Source organism: Caretta caretta, chromosome 3 (assembly GCF_965140235.1).
Source record: "Caretta caretta isolate rCarCar2 chromosome 3, rCarCar1.hap1, whole genome shotgun sequence".
Taxonomy (NCBI): domain Eukaryota; kingdom Metazoa; phylum Chordata; order Testudines; family Cheloniidae; genus Caretta; species Caretta caretta.
The window spans coordinates 67,743,948-67,765,238 of NC_134208.1; the positions used below are offsets into that span (position 1 = coordinate 67,743,948).

The 21,291-nt window shown below is 43.3% G+C and overlaps 1 long non-coding RNA gene across 1 annotated transcript in view; it reads right to left on the reverse strand.

The window, feature by feature from the left end:
* LOC142071531 (uncharacterized) overlaps positions 1-21,291 on the reverse strand; it is a 68,224-nt gene that overhangs the window by 33,711 nt on the left and 13,222 nt on the right. Inside the window, exon 2 of the long non-coding RNA XR_012667609.1 lies at positions 682-763. This is a non-coding gene — a long non-coding RNA (uncharacterized LOC142071531). The remainder of the gene's footprint in view (positions 1-681; positions 764-21,291) is intronic.

Here is a 21,291-nt window from a genome sequence, read left to right on the forward strand (position 1 = left end):
TCAGAGCAGGTGAGCCCAATGGAGCCAATTAAAGGGATAAGGGCTACATCTGGGGCTCTAAAGGCCTGTCAGAAGGCAGAAAGAGGGGGAGTGATTGTGGTAGGCAGTGCCTGGAAAGAGCAGCCATTGGAGGACTGGGACTAACTTCTGTGATAAGGCTGTGGAGTGAGGGGCCAGGTACTTGGGAAGGTAGCTCTGGAGCCTGTGTTCCAGAAGGAGACGAGAGCTGGCTGAGAAGGGTGAGCTGAGGAACTGTCTGTGTTTGGTTTGAAAAAGAAAACCTATTTAAAGAAGACTTGGTGGGGTGGGGTGTGTTTGGAAGCTGGGGAGAGCCCTGCCCAGTGACAAGGAGTCTTTGCAATGTTGATGAAAATTGGTGTTACAAGGGAGATTTCCGCCCTTATTGGTACCAATGAATTCTCTATTAAACAAAGCAGGCAGGATGTTTTTGCATGGATTTCCAAAGATGTCTGAGCCCTGATCATGACCAGTGTTGGGGGGGGGGGTTTGGTCCACTGTTATTCCTTTTAGTATGCAGTGCTTTACATAAAACAAGTGATCACCCACTGTTAGGAGTAATCTAAATGGAAATGGACTCTTGTGTGCAATCAGGCTAACCTGTATTGAAAGAATTCAAGCAAATTTGTTGTACAAGAAATGTCTATTAGGAATATGTGCTACCTGATGCGGATTCATATTTCCAATACCTTCTGCATCACTGCTTTCTTCTTCCCCAGGGGTTTTCCCTGGCTTTGTTGGACTCCTCATGTAAATTAGAAATGAGAGAGAGCATTATTAGATCGTAGCATGCATTGACAGGATTGTATACTCACAGAACACTACAGTCTGGCATCCAGTGCTTCCCCCATATCTGTGAATATTGTCATGCCAGTAACTCTGTTAGACCCTAGAAGTCCAGTATTTGAGATCTATAGGTGAAAAGTTTTACATAAGTGCTAAATATTGTTGTCATTACATTATAGTGACCACACTTCCTAGTCAGGAAGGGAAGGGATTCCCTTCAGAACTCACCCATGCTGTGCCTTAATTTGCCAGAGATGATGCTATTAACAAGGGTAATGAGAGGTTCATTCTCCCAACCCCACCCTTGACTGCAGGATGCAGCCATACTTCACAGACTTTCACAATCTCCCACCTGCTGCTTTGTGGAGGCAGCATGTTCTAATGGATTTAGCATGGTTCTGGAAGGAAACAATGGAGGAATGAGTGCCCTAATTACATTCCCCATTCTGTCAACCAGCCTGGAAACTGTGGAGAAACTAAACCAGCCCAATGGAGCAATACAATAAAAACTCTCATGCTTTAAGACATGAGCCAACTAACAGCAAGGGGTTTGAAGAAATGTCTCGTGGGCTATGATTGTCCACTGCAGAGTTTCTTGCACCTTCTCTGAAGCCACTATTAGAGCCAAGATACTGCACTAGATAGTCTAATCCAGTATGACTGTTCCTATTGAAATGCCGCTTCCCCTCCTTGAAGCTGAGCATTAAGGCCTGGTCTACACTAGAAAATGAAGCTGGGTTAACTATGTCACTCAGGTCTATGAAAAATCCATGCCCCTCAGCGGTGTAGTTAAGTCGACCTAACCTCCACTATACACAGTGCTAGGTCAGTATATTCCATTGACCTAGCCACAGCCTGTCAAGGCGGTGGATTACCTACACTGATGGGAGAATCCCTGCTGTCAGTGTAGACAGTCTCTATGCTGAATCACTATAGCAGTGCAGCTGTGGCATTTTAAGTGTAGACATATCCTAAGGGGAGGGAGCATTGAGGAGCTGCACTGGTACAGGAGTAGGGCAGACAGAAGAGAAGAGAGTAAGGTGCTCCTTCCTTCCTCTGCACATATGCCTCCTGGGTTCTAGCAACCCCGGGATCTGTATGGATTTTCTTGTTGTGCTCTCAGTGGTGGGAAAGTAATCCAGCAGGTGCCTCAATGCAGGCTGCACATTCCTGGTTGAGAAGACCTGTGCTAAGATGATGATGAACCAAGAGTTCAGTCTGTTTCAGGCTATGGGCAGGACTTTGTCTGTGGTAGGGTCTTGCCTGGGTTACTCTCTCTGTGCCTTTTTTCAGCTGTCAAAAATCCTTTCTCTTCTGGTTAGTTTCTTTTTTGACCATCTAACTTCCTCTGTTTATTTTAATGCTGTATTGTTGGAGGTTGGAGAGAGCAGAGGGTGATAAGGCTGTAGCTTGGCCATAATCACTAAGCATGAATTGCTTTTATGTTGCCATTTTCAGTAATGGGTGTTTTATACGTCACTCAAATAGAATACTGTTTAAATAAATCAAGGTGACTTTTCTATGAGCCACATAAGGACACCGAGAACCAACATGCCTTATGAGAACAAATTTCCTTTGTTTTTAATCTTCGCCTTCACACCTTGAGTACTGAATGAGCCAGTGGAGCAGGTGTGTCCATGAAGCACAGTCCCCAAATGGATCTGGATGCACCACATCACAGCCTGCTGCTTAATTATTTTTTGACTAGAGGTGTGAAGGAAGCAGCAGCTGAAATATGTGCACATTGCAGCAGAGGTGAAAGGTATTAACAGTGGAATCACCTCCTCTCACACCTCAAAAAGAAAAGGAGTACTTGTGGCACCTTAGAGACTAACCAATTTATTTGAGCATAAGCTTTCGTGAGCTACAGCTCACTTCATCGGATGCATACTGTAGCGCTAAATATAAACTGAATGAAAAGAAACGAAAACAAGAGGCTGAAACAGCAGGGCCATCGACAACAGTAAAGAAATAATGCACTGGGACTGGATCATTCTGTTAATTTTATTTTATTATAATGATTGATGGCACTGGTGGGCTTCGAACTTGTTTAAAAATTGTACCAAAAAATATACAATAAAACATTGTGTTCAACTGATACCTATCTATATTGTGGCTAGGGAAACTAAAGTTCAGTGTTTCATTTTAATCATGGAAAAACATGGATTTTTATTTTTTTTATCAGTAAATTGTGGTTTTTTTAACACAGAAAACTAGGATCCCTGATAATCACTGACAGCACTTTGTCTAACCTGTTCTTAAAAACCTCCAATGACGGGGATTTCACAACCTCTCTTGGAAGCCTATTCCAGAACTTAACTATCCTTGTAGTTAGAAAGTTCTTCCTAATATCTTACTTAAATCTCCCTTGCTGCAGATTAAGCCCATTACTTCTTGTCTTACTTTCAGTGGACATGGAGAACAACTGATCACAGTCCTCTTGATAACAGGCCTTACCATATTTGAAGACTGTTAGGAGGTCTCCCTTGGTCTTCTTTTCTCAAGATTAGACATGCCCAGGTGTTTTTATCCTTTCCTCATAGGTCAGGTTTTCTAAACCTTTTAACATTTTTGTTGCTTTACTCTTGGCTGTCTCCAACGTTTTCCCTGAAGTGTGGTGCCCAGGATTGGACACAGTACTCCAGCTGAGGCTTCACTAGTGCCAACACATAAGGACTCAAATATTGAGCTATCAAGCCAAAATCAAGAGTGGCAATTAATCAAAGCCAGAAGAAAGAGGTCACCAAAGAATAGGAACAGTAAAGTCAAGAAAAAGATTCATAAAGAGATGGCCATCCAAGTTTAATCTGAGTAGGAGGAAAAAAAGTAATGAAAGAATGAGAAACAAAGCAGAGTATACACTTTGCTTCTGAAGTAATCTGAACCACTCGATAAGGGTACTATTTAAATATCACAATATAATGGGGAATAGACACAAAGATTACAAATGTGCTAACTGTATGATTTGGCAGGGCATGAGGGGTGTATCAGCATGCTAAAATAGGACATAAATGGGGAGGAGGAGATGATGCTGAAATATGGGTTGGTGTAACTCCCTCTTAGCTATTGGTCCTTCTAAAAATAACAAGTGACTTCTCACAGGATGTGTGTTGAGGTCTCCTCAAAGGGAGTTTGCAATATTGGAGGAGTGGGCAGATTAGCCAGATCCATCTGGGACTTTGGTGAATCTCCACATTGTAAAGGGGGAGGGATTTCACCCCATCTCTGTATATTTTGGAGGCTTGAGGGAATGGGGGTGGGGAAGAAGGGAGTGTGGAAACTAAGAATAATGTTCTAATATGTAACTTTATATTAAATGTAAATTTTACATTATTGTAGAAAGAAGGGGGGTGGACAGCCTGATTGAGCAGTGGTGTCAAAGGAAGATGGGGAGAAGAGAGAAAATCATAAGGGACAAAATATTTGGGGGAGGAAAGTTGGGAAGGGGGAATTTAAAATAAAAATTTTCAGAACCTGTGATGGGTGTCCCAGGATCCTACCAAACCTGAGGCTGGAGGCCTCAGGTTCCTACCATACCGCATCCCAGAAAGGAACAGTGAAAGTGAGTCCTCCAAGTGGCCTAGAGAGGCTGCATGAGTTGCAGTCAATCAGAAAAGGGCTGTAGAGAGCAGCCAGTCCAGGCCCAGCAAGCCCATGTAAAAGGAACTGCAGTGCAGAGCAGAGAGTTGTTGCCTGGAGCCAGAGGAGTGAAAATGGTTCACCTGGCTGGCTGCAGGACCTCAGACAAAGCAGTTGCTGGCAGCAACCAGGAGAGCAAGAAGGAGCTCTTGGTTGTCTGCTGGGACTCAACCAGGACGAGTCCCTGAGGTGAGGGTGAAGAATGTGCTGGGGCCATGGGGAAATGGCCCAGGGAATCATAGTAGCAATGCATATTTGTTAAAGGGATGCAGTGGATGGCTGCTATCTCTCGGGTCCTCATCCTGGGACCCAGAGTAGTGGATGGGCCAAGGTTCTCCCCCCCCCCCCATTAGCCACTGGGTAAGTGGCCTGAATATTGAACTGTGATACACGCCCCCCCCCCCCCCCAAGGGGAACTGAACAGTTCAATGGCACAGAGGGAGATCTGTGGCCAGAAAGGCCCAGAGAGGCGAAGAGTCTCCAGGGAGGGAGCCTTGGGAGCATGGCCCTACACCAGAATGGCTGGGACTGTTTGAAAATTGAGGGATTACTTGAAGGCTAGCTCAGAATGGGCTATAGGCTATTTAAAGAATGAGCCCAGGGAGGGCTACAGGAAGACACTGACCAACCCATAGGTACTGGGATAGGTTCCCTGTTGGGCTTGTACCCAGAAGGGGTTTATCTGTTTGTTGTTTCACATCCAGACTGTGTGTGGCTTGGCGAGAGGGCTGAGTCGCTCCAGGAACTCACCGCAAGTCAAAGACGGAGAGAGAGAGTGTGTGCAGGCTCATGTACTCAGACAGGGGGCGCTTGTGAGAGGTGAGTGTCACCCCATTACAGAGCCAAACAAATTTTTAGCTTAAAGAAAGCAAATGGATATTTCATGCTGAATAATACTCTAGCTGCTTAAATGCACTTTCAATTAAAAAATATAATTAAAAAAATCAGACAGGTAAAAAATCCAATAATTAGAATTAGGGCTTTAGATATTTGTATAAAGAAAAAGTAAAGCCAAACTTATCAACCAGCAAACAATTTATATCTCTTTGATTGTGGCTAATACTGTTTAATTCCATACCATAAATACCAATGGTCTTAACAGTAGTTTATAAAGAAAAGAAAAAAAAAGATTTTTTTTAATCTATCAAAGCAGAAGCCCCAGATTTATACTTCCTATAACACACCTTAAGGAAGACCAAGATAAATACTTAAGTTGTAAAACAAGTTTGATAAGATTTATGTTATAAAATGGATCTGTTAACAAATAAAACTTTTCAAAAAAGCAACAGTCATTCCCAGTTCATTATCCTTAGGCCAAAAATGTTATCTGAAAGACATTTGAATTATGCTCAACCCACATTAGCAGAGTGCATTGTGTTGTGGAGTCAGCAAGTTCTACATGCATGTCATGGGTATACAAGTAGCTATAACTGGCAAAATTGGTGTGGGAAGTCACCAAAATGAGTCAAGGTTTTGCAGGAGTTACTTTAAAAATACAGCTGTATTGTGCTTTCCATCCCAGAGGAGTTAACAAACTGTGGCCTTGCTCCTACATACACTTACTCATGTGCATAAAGTTATGCTTGCTTTTTTATATTCCAGTTGTCTTTCATCCGGATTTTCTGTTGCTTTCAAGCTTCAAATTCAATCACAGAAAGCATCTGCTTCTTTGGTGTTTTCAGCTTTTTAAATTACTTTAAAAATTACACTTAGACATTTAGAATTATAAGTTTTTAATCTACTGTTCTTTAGATATTCATCTATTTGTTATCTGTGCATGTGAAAGTCACTTCAGGGAATTTCCTCTACATTCTCAGAACATCACTACACTATGGGGAAAAAAACGTATAGACCCTTAAAAGCTATCTGTCATTTTAACCTTTTTGGAATAGATTGCAATGTACATTTTAATACAAATCTATTTTCCCCTGTGAAATAGTCTGCCTATGCATACTGGCAGACATTTTGACTGATGTATTAGAATCTGCTCCTAATATACACTAAAATTGAGTAAGTTCAATATAAATTTTGAAAGATTTATTTAGCAAGTCTGTAGTATGCACTTCACTCATTTCCACAGGTTTTTTAAAAATTAATTTTCTTTCCGGCATCTCTTTGTCCTCAGATGGGATAAGTTCATATTTGATACCCTGCACAATTTACACTGGTGCCATAGAAAGATATGGGTCAGTTGTAATTATATGCTTTATTTTAGCATACCCTAAAAATGTAGTGTTAAAGTACTGTCATTCTATGTAATCACAGTGAATACATTGTACAGTCAATTGCTTGACCACACTTTAGATCGTTATGAAATATATGCAAGAGACCAAATAACCAGTGTCAGTCAGGTTTATTAATATGATACAGGAAAAAGATTCTAGAACAATACAAGTCTCCAAGGAGCTGTCTCATGTAGCAATGTTACATTCACCATATGCAGGTGTGCTCCCCCAGTTACACATTTCGGATGGTATTATTTATATGATTTTACAAGTTCCACATCTCTTTACACTTCACAAAAATCCAACCCATCAGTTTGTCCCAGTTCCCTAACATGTTGTTGTGTTCCTTCCTTAGCTTTGTTTTGAATGCTATTATTCCAGGTACTGGTCCTGGAAGGTACTGCCCTACCTTCTATTAAGGTATAGAATGCATGTATTTTGATTTTCACATGTTTCCTATCCACTTATGTCAAATATTTACTTCAGAAACTGCAAGGACTTATGGGATACTTAGCATAAGTGAACAGGATTATGTTATAGGCCAGATCATTGCTACAATATTTGTGCTTAATATTATTGGTGCTTAATGCATACTAACGTATACAGGAGGGCTGTCAAGCTATTAAAAAATTAATTGCAATTAATCACACTCAAACAATAATAGAATATCATTTATTTAAATAGTTTTGGATTTTTTCTATATTTTCAAATACATTAATTTAAATTATAACAGAATACAAAGGGTACAGTGCTCACTATATATATATATATATGTGTGTGTGTGTGTGTTTTTATTACAAGTATTTGCACTGTAAAAAAACAAAAAGTGTTTTTTCAATTCACCTCATACAAGTACTGTAGTGCATTCTCTTTATCATGAAAGTTGAACTTACAGATGTAGAATTATGTACAAAAAAACCTGCATTCAAAAATAAAACAATATAAAATTTTAGAGCCTGCAAGTCCATTCCGTCCTACTTCTTGTTCAGACAATCGCTCAGACAAACAAGTCTGTTTACATTTACAGCAGATAATGCTGCTTGCTTCTTGTTTACAATGTCACCTGAAAGTGAGAACAGGTGTTCTCATGGCACTGTTGTAGATGGCATCTCAAGATATTTACGTGCCAGATGTGCTAAAGATTCATATGTTCCTTCGTGCTTCAACCACCATTCTAGGGGACATGTGTCCATGCTGATAACGGGTTCTGCTCGATAACAGTCCAAAGCAGTGCGGACCAACGCATGTTCATTTTCATCATCTGAGTCAGATGCCACCAGCAGAAGGCTGGTTTTCTTTTCTGGTGGTTCGGGTTCTGTAGTTTCCGCATCAGAGTGTTGCTCTTTTAAGACTTCTGAGAGCATGCTCCACACCTCATCCCTCTCAGATCTTGGAAGGCACTTCAGATTCTTAAACCTTGGATCGAATGCTGTAGCTATCTTTAGAAATCTCACATTGGTATCTTCTTTACGTTTTGTGAAATCTGCAGTGAAAGTGTTCTTAAAACGAACAACATGTACTGGGTCATCATCCGAGACTGCTATAACATGAAATATATGGCAGAATGCAGGTACGGAGCAGGGGACATACAATTCTCCCCCAAGGAGTTGAGTCACAAATTTAATTAATGCATAATTTTTTTAATGAGCATTGTCAGCATGGAAGCATGTCCTCTGGAATGGTGGCCGAAGCACGAAGGGGCATACGAATGTTTAGCATATCTGGCACGTAAATACCTTGCAATGCCAGCTACAAAAGTGCCATGTAAATTCCTGTTCTCACTTTCTGGTGACATTGTAAATAAGAGGGCAGCATTATCTCCTGCAAATGTAAACAAACCTGTTTTGTCTTAGCGGGTTGGCTGAACAAGGAGTAGGACTGAGTGGACTTGTAGGCTCTGAAGTTTTACATTGTTTTGTTTTTGAGGGCAGTTATGTAACAAAAAAAAACGACAAGGAGTGGGGGCAGTTCCTACTAGGGGCTGTGTTACCAGTTTGCAATTTCTTCTTTCAAGGCTGGCCAACATTTGAAGAACACAGCAGTGTTCAAGGTACCAGAATAGAAGAGAGGTGACTTTCCAGTTCTCTGGGAGAGAACCGGCAATCCATGCCAGAGGAATGTTTCTGCTAATGGTCACCCCTCTACGTATTGGTGAATGGAGGGATTTGGTCAGCTATGAAGGTAGACCAAGCATATTTGCACTGCCGTTGAACCTCAAGACCTCTGTTGCGTCTGCTACACCAGAAATTTGCTGAAATATGCTTACAGGACTGGGGGGTCATTCAACTGGAAATTGACTATATTCTCAGCTAGCATAGAGTTTCCGTGCAAAGGGAGATGTGAACCAAAAAAACAGCGTACCCCAGGCCCATGGCATCACTAGAAAATCATGCCTTTGTGCTTAGCAGCGGTGAAATGGACAGGGAAAGAAAGACACCCCACAACTTTATTTCCTCCCTGATGTGTCAGTACAGCACCACAAGCCCCTCACCTCTCCACATAAAGGGACACCACACTGTGTTTATTCAGCCTCCAGACTGGATCCTTCTCCCACTCCTGTTTCCCCCAGCTTGTGCAGCAAGTCTAATTGTGGGGAGAGGCCAGGAACAAGGGGCATGGACAGTAACAATTTTATAATCTTCCAGGAGAGAAAGGACAGCTATGACTAAACTTTCCTCAAACAACCAAAGTTTTCCCCTCCCCTTCCCGGACTTAACCTACACCCTCCATCACTACCCCTGTTCAACATGGCTCCCATTTGTAAGAGGACGGTAAGATAAGGGGTGGTGGGTAGAAGCACTGAAACTGTAATCTTCCCAGGGACAAAAGACAGCTTTTACTAACTTTCAACAAACTATACGTTTTCTATAACTGTCTCATCCACATCGAGGAACCTTGCCACCCTCCCCTTCCACTCCCCCAGTCCGCACAGCCCTGGGACCTTTGCTACCTGTCTGCTGGCTGAGAAATGTACAGACCCAGGGACACAATGATTGTTCACTAATAATCAGTTGTATAGCTTCTGCCCCAAGCATAATAGTGGTTCATGGGAAATCAATAAAATCATTGATGCAGAGCAGGGACTGGGGTTAAAATCAGGAGCAAGAGGGAACATTAGAAAGGAGTGTGGTACCCATTGTAATGTACAAGCTTTGGGTTCTGGTTCCTTAAGCAACTCCTCCAGGCAGAGATTCAGAATCATGTATTCCGCGTCCTCCGGGTTTTCTGGGGCTTCTTCTGCCATCCCTGCTGCCTTCTCATCCTGGGCCTCATCAGCATCCCATCAGACAATGAGGCCAGCAGGACTGAGGATGGGGTCATGAGCCACTTCAGGGTCTGTACTGGGAGCCCTTAACTGCACCTGGGCCAGCCCATGGTAGAAGGGACATATACAACGAGCCCTGCAGGAATGACTGTTCGAGTCTTTTTCCCTCCTGTACAGGATCTTCAAGTATTTGGTGTGTTCCTAGCACTGGGCAGGTGTCTGTTCAATGCCCACCTTCTTCAACATCCATGAAATTTCCCAGCACAGGTAACTCTGGGCGGAGTCATGGTAGACGGTAAGCTCTGACCACACATTGATCTGCACTCGGGTGTGGTTGATGGGCCAGGCAGCTGCTCTTAGAGCCGGATCCACGTTCACCTGTACTGATCAAGAATGCAGCAGAAAGCTGTTCTGAACCAGTTAGCTCAGCTCACTACTACCAATGAAATACAGGGACGCAGATCTTTATAGATTGGATAAGGGTCAGGAAGAAAAGGTTTCAATGCATTGTAGGACTGGAGGACTACTGAAACTCGAGACTAGATACGTGCCCCATGCCCTCCTCCACACTAGCAGGGGTATAGGGCCATGCCACAGTCTGAGGCATGTATTTACCCACACGCCTCTGTCATGCTAACTTATTCACCTTCTACTCGCCTTCAGACATGTGCTTCTGGGGTTTGTATGTGGGCAATAGAGAGGTTATGGCACAACCTTATGCATGAATACATGTACAGTTGCTAGTGCAGCCATAATCAAAGATAATTGCTAATTGTTCCTCTATTGTTGTGTTGTGAAAAAAGCTGATGTGTGGATAGAACTTAACCATGTTGGTTGCAATCTGATCTATCAAGAGTGTCAAACTATTTACAAGAACACCGACTTTCCATCAAGTACCACATTCTTGACAACTTTCAGCTGCTTTTGCTATAGCACCATTTAAAAAAAAACACTTTTCCCTCTGTAAAACTAACTGATTCTTTTTTCCCCAGTATCCCATATCTCAAAAATAAAACCATCTTTGTCAGAGACCTCCACATGGAAAACGTCAGCCAAAAGTGAGCGTTTCTGAAAGGCACGGGCTTGTGAATACTGGATATGATACTGGAATCTTACATTCATGCAGCTTTAACTATAGTAAGCATGACCAGTGCCTTCTGCTCCAAATACAACGAAGGATGCTGTTTTGTTAATTGGCTTGTGGAACAGTGAGTGGACGACAGTAAATTATTAAATGCTGAGGGTTCACTGTTTCTAGATCATTCTTTTACATTAGATAACAGAGAACTTCTTCTAACAAAGAAAACTGAACTGAATCCTGGGATCATTCTGATTAAAAAGATGTGACTATACAGGAACAGAAGAACTGCCAAACTGAGTGACAGCCGAGGTCCATCTAGTTCAGTATTCTGTGTCTGACTGTAGATGACCCCAGATGCTTCTGGGGAAGGTGCAAGATACCCTGAAGTAGATATTTGAGTTAATCTCCTACTGCTGAAGAATAAGATTCTGAGTAAGAGAGTAAACCTTTGGAGATCACATAGTATATGTACCGTATGCATGCATACTGTATGTACGTGATCATGTGCAAATGCATATTACATTGAAAATGCTAGAATTTTTTTGTACATTATCTCTTTCTCCCTTCTTCTTTCAGAATTTTGGTTTAACTTGCTAGCTCAACGTTCCTCTTATTCACTTGGAAATTGTAAAGGGGTTCAGTTTTGTTGCTAAGTTACCGAGTTATTTGGTATGCAGGAAAGTTCCACTGGAACCTAGTAATCTTTAATAGCTAGTGACTACAGCAATTAGTTACAAGGAGGCTCCCATAGATTAATCGAATGACCGTTGTACTATAGTATGTTAATCTGCGAACATATATTAAGAAATTAATAAAGGCCAACAAAAAAAAAAAGAAGGCTGGATGAGTCAGGAGACTGGTACTTGGATGAGGACTATTAGGGCTTTCAGTTAAAGGTTATGTCTATATTGCTGTTTTTTTTTATTTCTAGTAGTGCCCACAATGTGCTAGCCACCGAAATAAACTGTTCAATAGATATGATATGGTTGTCTCAGTGCTGTTTATAGTAGAGCATCACATTTAACAATAGTTTGGCACCCTTGTTCGTAAAGTCAAAGAACTGAATGAGTATGGAGAACAGATTAGCCTCTTGCCCCTGGAAGTGGTCCCTCCTAGTTGGGGTTTAGGCACAATGACTTGCTGGAGAAGAAGCAGCAACCATGAACACAAAAGAAGGGAGTGGGATGGGAAAGGAACAATGAAAAAATAGAGATAAAGAGAGAGAGTGTGTGTGTGTGTGTGAGAGAGCGCATGTGTGTAAACTAGAGCCATTGTCTCTTTGCTAGATTTTACCAGCTGAGAATTAAATGGATCTAACTCAGAGGTTGTAGCCTGAAGCTCCGGAACCTCAGTGAACAAGATTAGCATAAACCCAAGTACAGAAGACAGCACATTTTCCATCCCCCTCATATCTGACCTGGATCTGCCATGGTGGTGGCCTCCAAGTAATCTAAGACTGAATGAATGCCTGAATCCAAGCAATCTTATCTGACAAGGAGATTTCCCTTCATAGTGAGAAACACTTTACAGTGCATCTAAAAGAAGGTTCCTCAGCTTCACCACGCTGTCCAGCACCCATGTACAAATTCACTCTGCCAAGACTGAATATGCACAGAAACCAAATGAGATCAGGGTTAGGGTACATTGCTAGGGCTATATAGGAATGATTTGCCAACACTGCCCATCTAACATGTGGCTCCCATTACTCTAGTATCTGACTGCCTCACAATAATGTCTTCATTCTCACAACAACGATTTGAGGTAGGGAAGTGCTGTTATCCCCATTTTACAGATAGCGAACTGAGGTGCACAGACTGAGCAGCTTGTCCAACATCACACAGGAAATCTGTGGCAGAGCAAGAGCATCAAACTCAGGTCTCTGATGTCCCAGCCTAACATCTTAACCACTGGTCCATTCTTCTTCTGACAGAACAAGAAGCAATGGTCTCAAGTTGCAGTGGGGGAGGTCTAGGTTGGATATTCGGAAACACTATTTCACTAGGAGGGTGGTGAAGCACTGGAATGGGTTACCTAGGGACGTGGTGGAATCTCCATCCTTAGAGGTTTTCAAGGACCGGCTTGACAAAGCCTTGGCTGGGATGATTTAGTTGGTGGTGTTCCTGTTTGAGAAGGGGATTGGACTAGATGACCTCCTGAGGTCTCTTCCAACCCTAATATTCCATGATTCTTCTGTATACGTGTGATGAGAATGGACATCTGATTTCAGTAACTATAGCTGTCTTTCCAGCACTTTTCATAACAACTGAAATTAATTTAATCTTTAAAATGAAGAAAGGATAATTACAAGACTTAATTGGTTAATGATGCTTTCTTGACAGCCACTCCACCATAGCTGTGAGACGCTCTTACCCGTACAGCTCTGAGTGACTTGATATTTATTCCTTTCACTGAGATTCCATTGTCTGGGTATAATGCTTCCTTGAATACTTTATTTGCTTAATATTGCTCTTTCTATTGCTCAGGTAAGTTCTAAATTATAACTATATTTTATCATCCACCACTTTGAGAAGTTTGGCTTGAAGGCTCTCCATAAGTAAATGATGGGTGAATCCACATACCATCCTCTAAAGTAGTTAGACTGAATTGGGTTGAAATAGTTTATTGTAGCTGTACTTGAAATATGACTTGGGAGAGAGGGTAGGATGCAGTAATCACTACTTGGGAGAGATGGTATTATGTAGTTCTATGACAAGCTGTCTCACTCATCCTAATGAGCATCTAGATAAATATTACCTTTTAAATAGATTATTATTTGTATTTAGGTAGAGGTAAAGGCCACAACTGAGACTGGATCCCCAGGTGCTATGCACTCTGAAAGAACATAATATGAAACACTCCTAATCACCAAAAGTTTACAATCTAAGTAGACAAGACAGAAAGTGCTGTGAAAAGTACTGACTGTTAACCTCATAAGCTATGTTGCTAATGATATAAAAAATACTAAAGAATATTTTCCAGTTTAATGAAAACAAATTGCATAATGGAATTTGCTTCTCAGCTCTCACTTGGTGTCACAGGAAGAAAAGGCATCTGAGTTGGATACTTGCTTATTTGTGAGTTGTTTATTTAAAGAGGTGCTCAGTGAAAGAAAGGAACCAGTTCTCAGGCTGGGACTTGGAGCCCAGGCAGTTAGGGATGCCACCGTCGCAGGGCTATCTGCATCTCTGACAGAGCCGGCGCTAGACATAAGCAGACTATTGCTTAGGGCCCGAAGCAGCTCAAAGGCCCCCCCATTCACTTTTTTAGTATGTAGGAGGGGGGTGGAATATTCCTCCTGAGGGTCCCCAGTGGGGTAGCACTGGCTTTGACCCCATCTATAGGCTCTGGTGCACTCCCTCAGGTCTCACACCTTCACCTCTCAGGGTGGAATCCCACAATTCTCTCACACTCAGACTGCACCCTAAGCTACAGTACCCTGTGTATCAACTGTTCTTACCCTTCAGGCCTGACTGCGTTCAATATCTGCAAGTCTTCCCTTTGGGAATCTGTGACCGGTGCATTACTGTGACCCAAAGCAGCCTTCTTAAAACAAAAGTATTGTTTATTTAACTAAAGTAACAGAGCACAGCAGAAGAAAAAAGGATTTTAAAACAAAAGGTTTGCTGTCAGAGGACAGCTCGCCCATTTACATGAAGCAGGTCCAACTCCCCTGGGCTAGAACAGGTGTCCCAGTTTGGCCAGTTAAGAGGACAGGGCAGCACCTGAGGCTATAAAGAGCCAGGCAGTCAATAAGGAAGGGGCAGCAGCAGCAGCAGGGAGTTCCTAGGGAGAGGTGGCTAGAGGTCCCTGGGAGGGGGAGGCAGTGGAAAGCTGCTGTGGGGAATGGGCCTGCAGGGAGAAAGCCCTATGAAGTGGTGCTCACTGAAAAGGGCAAGAAAGAATCATTCAGTAGGCCCTGATGCAGGAGGGACTGAGGAAAGCAAAAAGGGGAGAATCCTCTGGGAGCTATAGCCCAGGGTGGGCTGAGGGACTGTTGATGTGCCTTGCCCATGTTTGGAAAATAAAATTGTGCCTGGAAAGAGACTCTGAGTGTGGCAGTGGGTCCTTTATTGGCTGGGTACAAACCGGCTCCATACATCTACACACACCTCTGTTTTACCTATATTCTAATCATCCTCCAGAGAGGGACCCCCAGTAGGCCTAGCTTCCCTCCAGATTCCCACAGCAGGCTCTGTGGTCTCCTTAGCCCCAAACCCTGTGTGACTCCTGGAGGGAGTGTGTCTCTCTCTTTAAACCCTCCTGCACCTTTTTACTGCCTCCCCACAAGGACCAAGTCAAACCAGGGGAAACTAGTCTGGCAGGCCCAGCAGAGGGCTGAGCCAGGGCATCAAAAAGTGAATGGTTCTTGCATTCTCTCGCAGGTTGCTTGCTGAGGAGAGTCTATAAGGATCTACTACAGCTCTCTCTTCCGGGGCACATTTCCTAGCAATCCTGCTGTTGAATTAACTCAATAGAGGCATATGGTAAGCACCACAAGAACCCAGTTACAGTATCTGTATACCATTACAGGGCCCTCCAAAGCCATCACAAGGGGACCTGCAACCTTACTGCCTCTGTTCTGTATCCCTGAGAACAGAGCTTCAAAGGTACATCTACACTTCCAGCTTGAGCAGACATACCCGGGGTAGCTCCGATTGAGCTAAAGCTCTCAAAACAGCGGTGTAGCCATGGTGGTACAAGGAGCAGGAGGGTCTAGCCATCCAAGGAGGATCCTGTCTGAAATCCTCAGTACATATTTGGGTAGCTAGCCCCTCCTGCAGCTGTGGCTACATTTCTACTTTTAGCATGTTAGCTCAATCAGCGCTAGCGTGCATACGCCTACTTGAGCTGGGAATTGCACCTCCAAGCTCCAATGTAGACAGACCCTTAGAGCAGCCAGGCTAGCTCACTGTTACCCTCTGTGGGGTGTCTGGAATCCTAGCAGGAGCAGGGAGTGTCCAGCAGAGACTGACCTTGCCTGGATTGAACTTGCTTTCACCACCGCCTGGGTACGTTAAACCCACATGGAGATTACAATGCAAAGTGAAGGTGCAATGAAGATTCCAATTGCCAAATGGCATTCTCAAAAGAAAACGGAGTTCGTAGTTTGACCCAGACATCCCCACGGTCTGTAACTGTCACAGATTTCTCTGAGGTACTCCTTCTCCCACCCCTTCCATGCTTACTGTCCATATTTGGCTATTATTAGAGCAAGTTTCATCCCATCCATCCCTCACAGTGGAGAGAAGGCTGTGGTCTCATAGCTTCTGTTTGAAATAAGCATGACATTTCCAAACATTATTATGTATATAAAGAGCAGAATGTCCCTAACACTGTTTCAGCTTTCTCCCTGACTTCACTTGGCAGTATACCACTGAGATATGTTTAAATTTCAGACATTATGGTTGTGAAACAGAACAAGTAGAACCCTGGGCTGTTTATCAAAGGAAAAATTCTGTCCATCGCTACATAAATGTTGCTCACATTGACTTCAATAGGAACTGCACATGAGTACCCATGAGCTGACTATCGTCCTAAAGTGTTGTTATAAAACACTTTGACAATTTAATCGTTTATATTCATCAAAACATGATAATTTCATCACAAATTCAGATACATCAACTTGAAACAGGTCCTGTAATGGAATGGTAGAAAAATCACTGGGTAAGCAACGGTAAGCCAAAATGTCTAGACACATAAAAGTAATAAGAAATTGATCAAACTACAAACGCAACAGACGTAAAATAAATTAAAATAGCCCAAATGATTTTTTAGAAAACTGGACAGGAACAAAAAATATGCTGAGTAAAACAAAGCAAGCATTACTCATTGGTTCAATTAGAAAGTAAAGGGGCACTTTTGTTCCAGATACAGTTTTTATTCTTATCAAAGATGAATACAAAGTTATTTTCTTATAAAACTTATTATTTTGGTATCTATTGTAAGTACAGCTATGTTACCTAATGTGCTTATTAATCTGATCTTTCCTATCTACCTTTTAAAAAATTATAGCAGATGCTAGTCCAGGAAGGGTCTAACAAGGTTTTTTTAGGTGCTTTAGCCTGGTTTACACACTGACCCTAGAAATCCTGTTTAGCCTGTGCTAGCAGAACACATTTTTAAAACAATATTGGGTCATATTCTCAAATACAAATCATCTTCCATTGATTTCACTTCAGCTGAGCACAACTTCTGAGTCCTGTCTTTGCTCATTTCCCTTCACTCACTCAACCAACCCTCCAACTGAACTGTTGTCTTTGCCAGTGATATCATTTCCTACCTAGATGAAAATCCTGGAGGATTAGGAATAGCTGCATAGATACCAAGTTTAGATGGTAAAACTGGGGCGTATGCAGCCAAAAATCAGCTGAATTCAGCAGGATACAGGTGCCAAATCAAAGTTTCCAGGATGGGTCCAGGTCCAGTTTTCGGTTTGTTTTGTTTAATTAGTAAAAGCAACACTTGTTCTCATTTTGATAGTTCAATTTACAATGTCCCGGTTTATGATCCAAATTTGGCAGGATCTGGCAGGCTCCAGATGCCAGGTCCGGGTTCTTGTGGTACTGCTGTGTGGAGGGGGTCCGGGTTTTTAAGAGGCAGTAGGGATGGCTAGAGACACAGTCTGTGGCTTAGGCACGCCAATTTGGGGGAGGGAGGTCAGCATCTAGCGGGACCCAGGTAATGCATTTGTGTCCAGATCACGTAGCTGGAATAAGAGTGGCTAAACTCGTTCCCCGTTGAAGCAGTGGATTTGGGGAGAGGGGAGCCCCAAAGTGGTCAGGATCCAGCTGCCACTCAACCATGGGTTTGCGTAGGGGGACTGGAGTTGGTGGGGGCACCCCTGGGCTGTTACTGACTTAAGCAATGGAATTTGGGGGGCTGGGGCAGGGCCTGGGAGGACCCTGCTTTTATCTCCCCCTCCAACCAAAAATCTCCCTCGCTGTCTGCGCTGCTCACAGATTGAAGCGGGAGCTTTGCATTCCCTGCCCCCGGGCGGCTCCGCTCTGTGCAGGCACCGGCGATGAAAGCGGGACTGGCCTTGCCGCTCTCCTCCCACCCGTACTGAATGCAAGCGGTGCCCCCTAGCGTCCATGGTGGGACTGGCAGCAGCTGGTCCAGGCTTCCCCGGCAGAGTTTTCCTGGCAGCCTGAGCAGCGAGAGAGACGTCAGACCAGCAGCTCCCCAGCTCGCTGTCTCCTCTCCTCTCTGGCACTCACATACCTGCGCTACCTCTCCCTTTCCTCCTCCTGCTTCTTTGCCTTTCCGCGCCCACCCATCCCCTCTGTCCCCCTCCCGCCTTGGCAGCTGCCTCCCTTCTCAGACAGGGAGTGGGAGCGGGGTACACGGTGTGTCCCGGACCCCTTGCTCCTTCCCAAGGGGATGTAAAAGGCTTCCAGAAACCTGACTCGCCGGAGGAAGCTCTCTCCGCGGCTGGGCTGGAGCTGCGGCTGCTGCGGCATGCCCTGCTCCGGGGGCTGCTGCAGAATTAGGAGACCCTGGGAGGTTCTGCGCGGGGGGATCTGCCTTTGAGAGACTTGAGCTGAAATCAGCAAAGAGAGGACATGGCACTTTAGCAGCAAAGCAGCCCGGGGCGTTGTGATGAAAGCAGCGCGGCTCAAGCCAGCGGGACCCTTGACGAGCCTGGGCTTTTCCAAGGTGAGTAACACGCGGTGTGGGCAGCGTCAAGCAGGTTACTGTGACAAGCCCGTGGCTTCAACAGTGGCTACAGCCCGGTGTAGTCAGGCCGTGTTCGTGGGTGCGCGCTGGCTGTCCGGGGACATAAGACATTTCACTTGCTCCAAAGTTCCTTTTGTTCTTCGCCTTAGGCTTTGATTGGTGAGGCGGGATTGGGGGATTTAGTGTGGCACCTAGAACTCAACCGAGCAAATGCCACTGAAAGTGCGAAAGCTTCTCAGTGGCAGGGAGGGAAGCTCCATGAGCTGACAGGTGTTGTCTGTTCCCACCTCGAAAGTCAGAGGCCCCGTGAGATGGGAGGCGCGAGGAGACGGCACTTCGCTAACGCTGAACTGGTAACACCCGTAGCCAAAAAGAGTCGGATCACTCCAAGTCAAGGGTGACACTGAGGTCCTCTTAACCGAGTCACCCAGCCATGAAGCAGTGCAATGTCATGTCAGTTTTACCTTGCAAGAACACGCAAGGGCACATGGGTTAAGGACGGTTTGTCAGCCTCAGGTAATTACCCTGGAACAGCGCCACTATCACCTTGCTTCATTTTGAGAGGATTTTGACAGGATTGGTTGAATATAAGGTTGTTAGAAGTTATGAAAATAATGTGCTGGATCTGTATTTACAAAGAGAACATCCCATAACTATATCTGAATAATAAACTAGCACCTGCATTTCTTATACTGTACTCATACTATATATTTATCCGATAGAGTTGATGCATAGGATTTCAGAGACAACAGAGACACTTGTATTTGGAATGGGCACAAAACCAGACAATAGCTAAAATTAATATAAGGTGGAAAGAGACAGAAAATACTGCAAAATTGAATTTTGCTCCAAGAGGTATAAATGGCTTTGTTTATTATTCTCACCAAGGGGTCAGGAAAGAAACGCCAGGAGAGGATAATAATGGCATAGCTAATGGCCGCACCTTTGAAACCACTGTGAAATTCTCTAGCTTTGCATCCATTCAGCTGCTGCAAAAATACTTCTTTGGCCACAAACCATAGGGGGCAAACTATGAGTCCATTGTTAGCCAGCAGGCTGCATTGCAATTTCCTTTGAGCAGTTTTTATTCCATTTTGTTTTAAAGTGGTGGCTTGCCTATTCTTATACCTAGATGATGTGATTATTCGATTTGAAAAATAAGTGACAGTTTTCCTTTAATTGCACATCCCTACTAGCACTGGGACCTAGACAACAAAAGTGAAATAGCTGAATGATGTGCACCAGGTGAAAATACTGATACCATTGCTCTAAGTACTTTATGAACCATATCATCCACTTGAGCCATGAAGGAATACGAAGATGAAGAATGACATGCAAAAATGATCCAAAATCTGTTAAGTCTGAAGGCCCAAAATGAGCATCATCCCCCACTTCCTCAGACACTGTGGGGATCATTTCCTGGTAGCACAGAATGGGGCAGAGGGGAATCTGTGGATTTAGCAGGACATAGATGTATAGGGCAGAGTCTGGACTGGCGACAAATTTGTTTTACATTCAGTATTGCCAATCCTGTATTCACAAATCATGAGTCAGGCTCCAAAAGTCATGAGTTTTTTTAAAGGTAGTACATTTTGGTTTCTTTTTATTTGCCTTCTGGTTTTTGAGCCCTTAAGGTTCACATTTTCAATCTTTTCTGACACTTTTAAAAAAGAAAGCTGAGATTATCATGTAGTCACATGACTCCAGGAGCTGGGGCTTTAAGAAAAACACCAAGTTTCACAAGAATCATAAGAACTGGCAACACTATACATCATCCTATGACAAATCCACAGGGAAATACTTCATGCCTCAACGTGTATTTTAAGTATATGCTTAACATTAAGCACATGCTTAAGTCCCATTGACTTCAATAGGTCTGCTCACATGCCTGAAGTTGAGCATACACATAAGGGCTTTGCCTAACCAGGGCCTGAATCCTAATCCTATAAGCATTAGTTCCTACTTCACCCATTCAGAAGCTCTGAAAAGACAAACTAAAGACCAGGCACACATGGGACAGTATTGCCAGCCTGGCTACAGATGGAGCAGTACTGTCAGAGATCCTAGGAACTGGCATGAAGCAGCAAGCCATCAACATAGATACTGTGGATTTTCCTTGCAGATCTTAGGACACATGAGGGTATGGAGGACCATGCTCCTGACCACTCCCTGGGGAGGAAAACATTATCTCCATCCCCACTACTATATGATTTCTTGCTGCCAACAAGTAAAGCCAGTAAATTGTCTCCTGCATGATCTATCCCAGTAGATCTCTTATTTTGTAAAATTAATCTTCAAAATAGACATACAAATACCAGCCATAAATTAATGTCAACAATCTAAATATCTGACAGTTAATTTTAAAGGGACACTATCAAAACTGACCGGTCCAAAATGTAACATTCATTTCTAAATCTCCTGATTCTGAAAAGAAAGCTATAAGCCCCTCTAAAATTAAAATTGGAACATTATTACACTGGCTTCTTTTTTCACCACTCATGAACAATATATCTGGGATCCAGAATACATCTGTGATTCCTTCCAAGTTTCACCCCACTTTTCCCAGATGCTCCATTTTGGGGAGCTGACAAGATATTAAA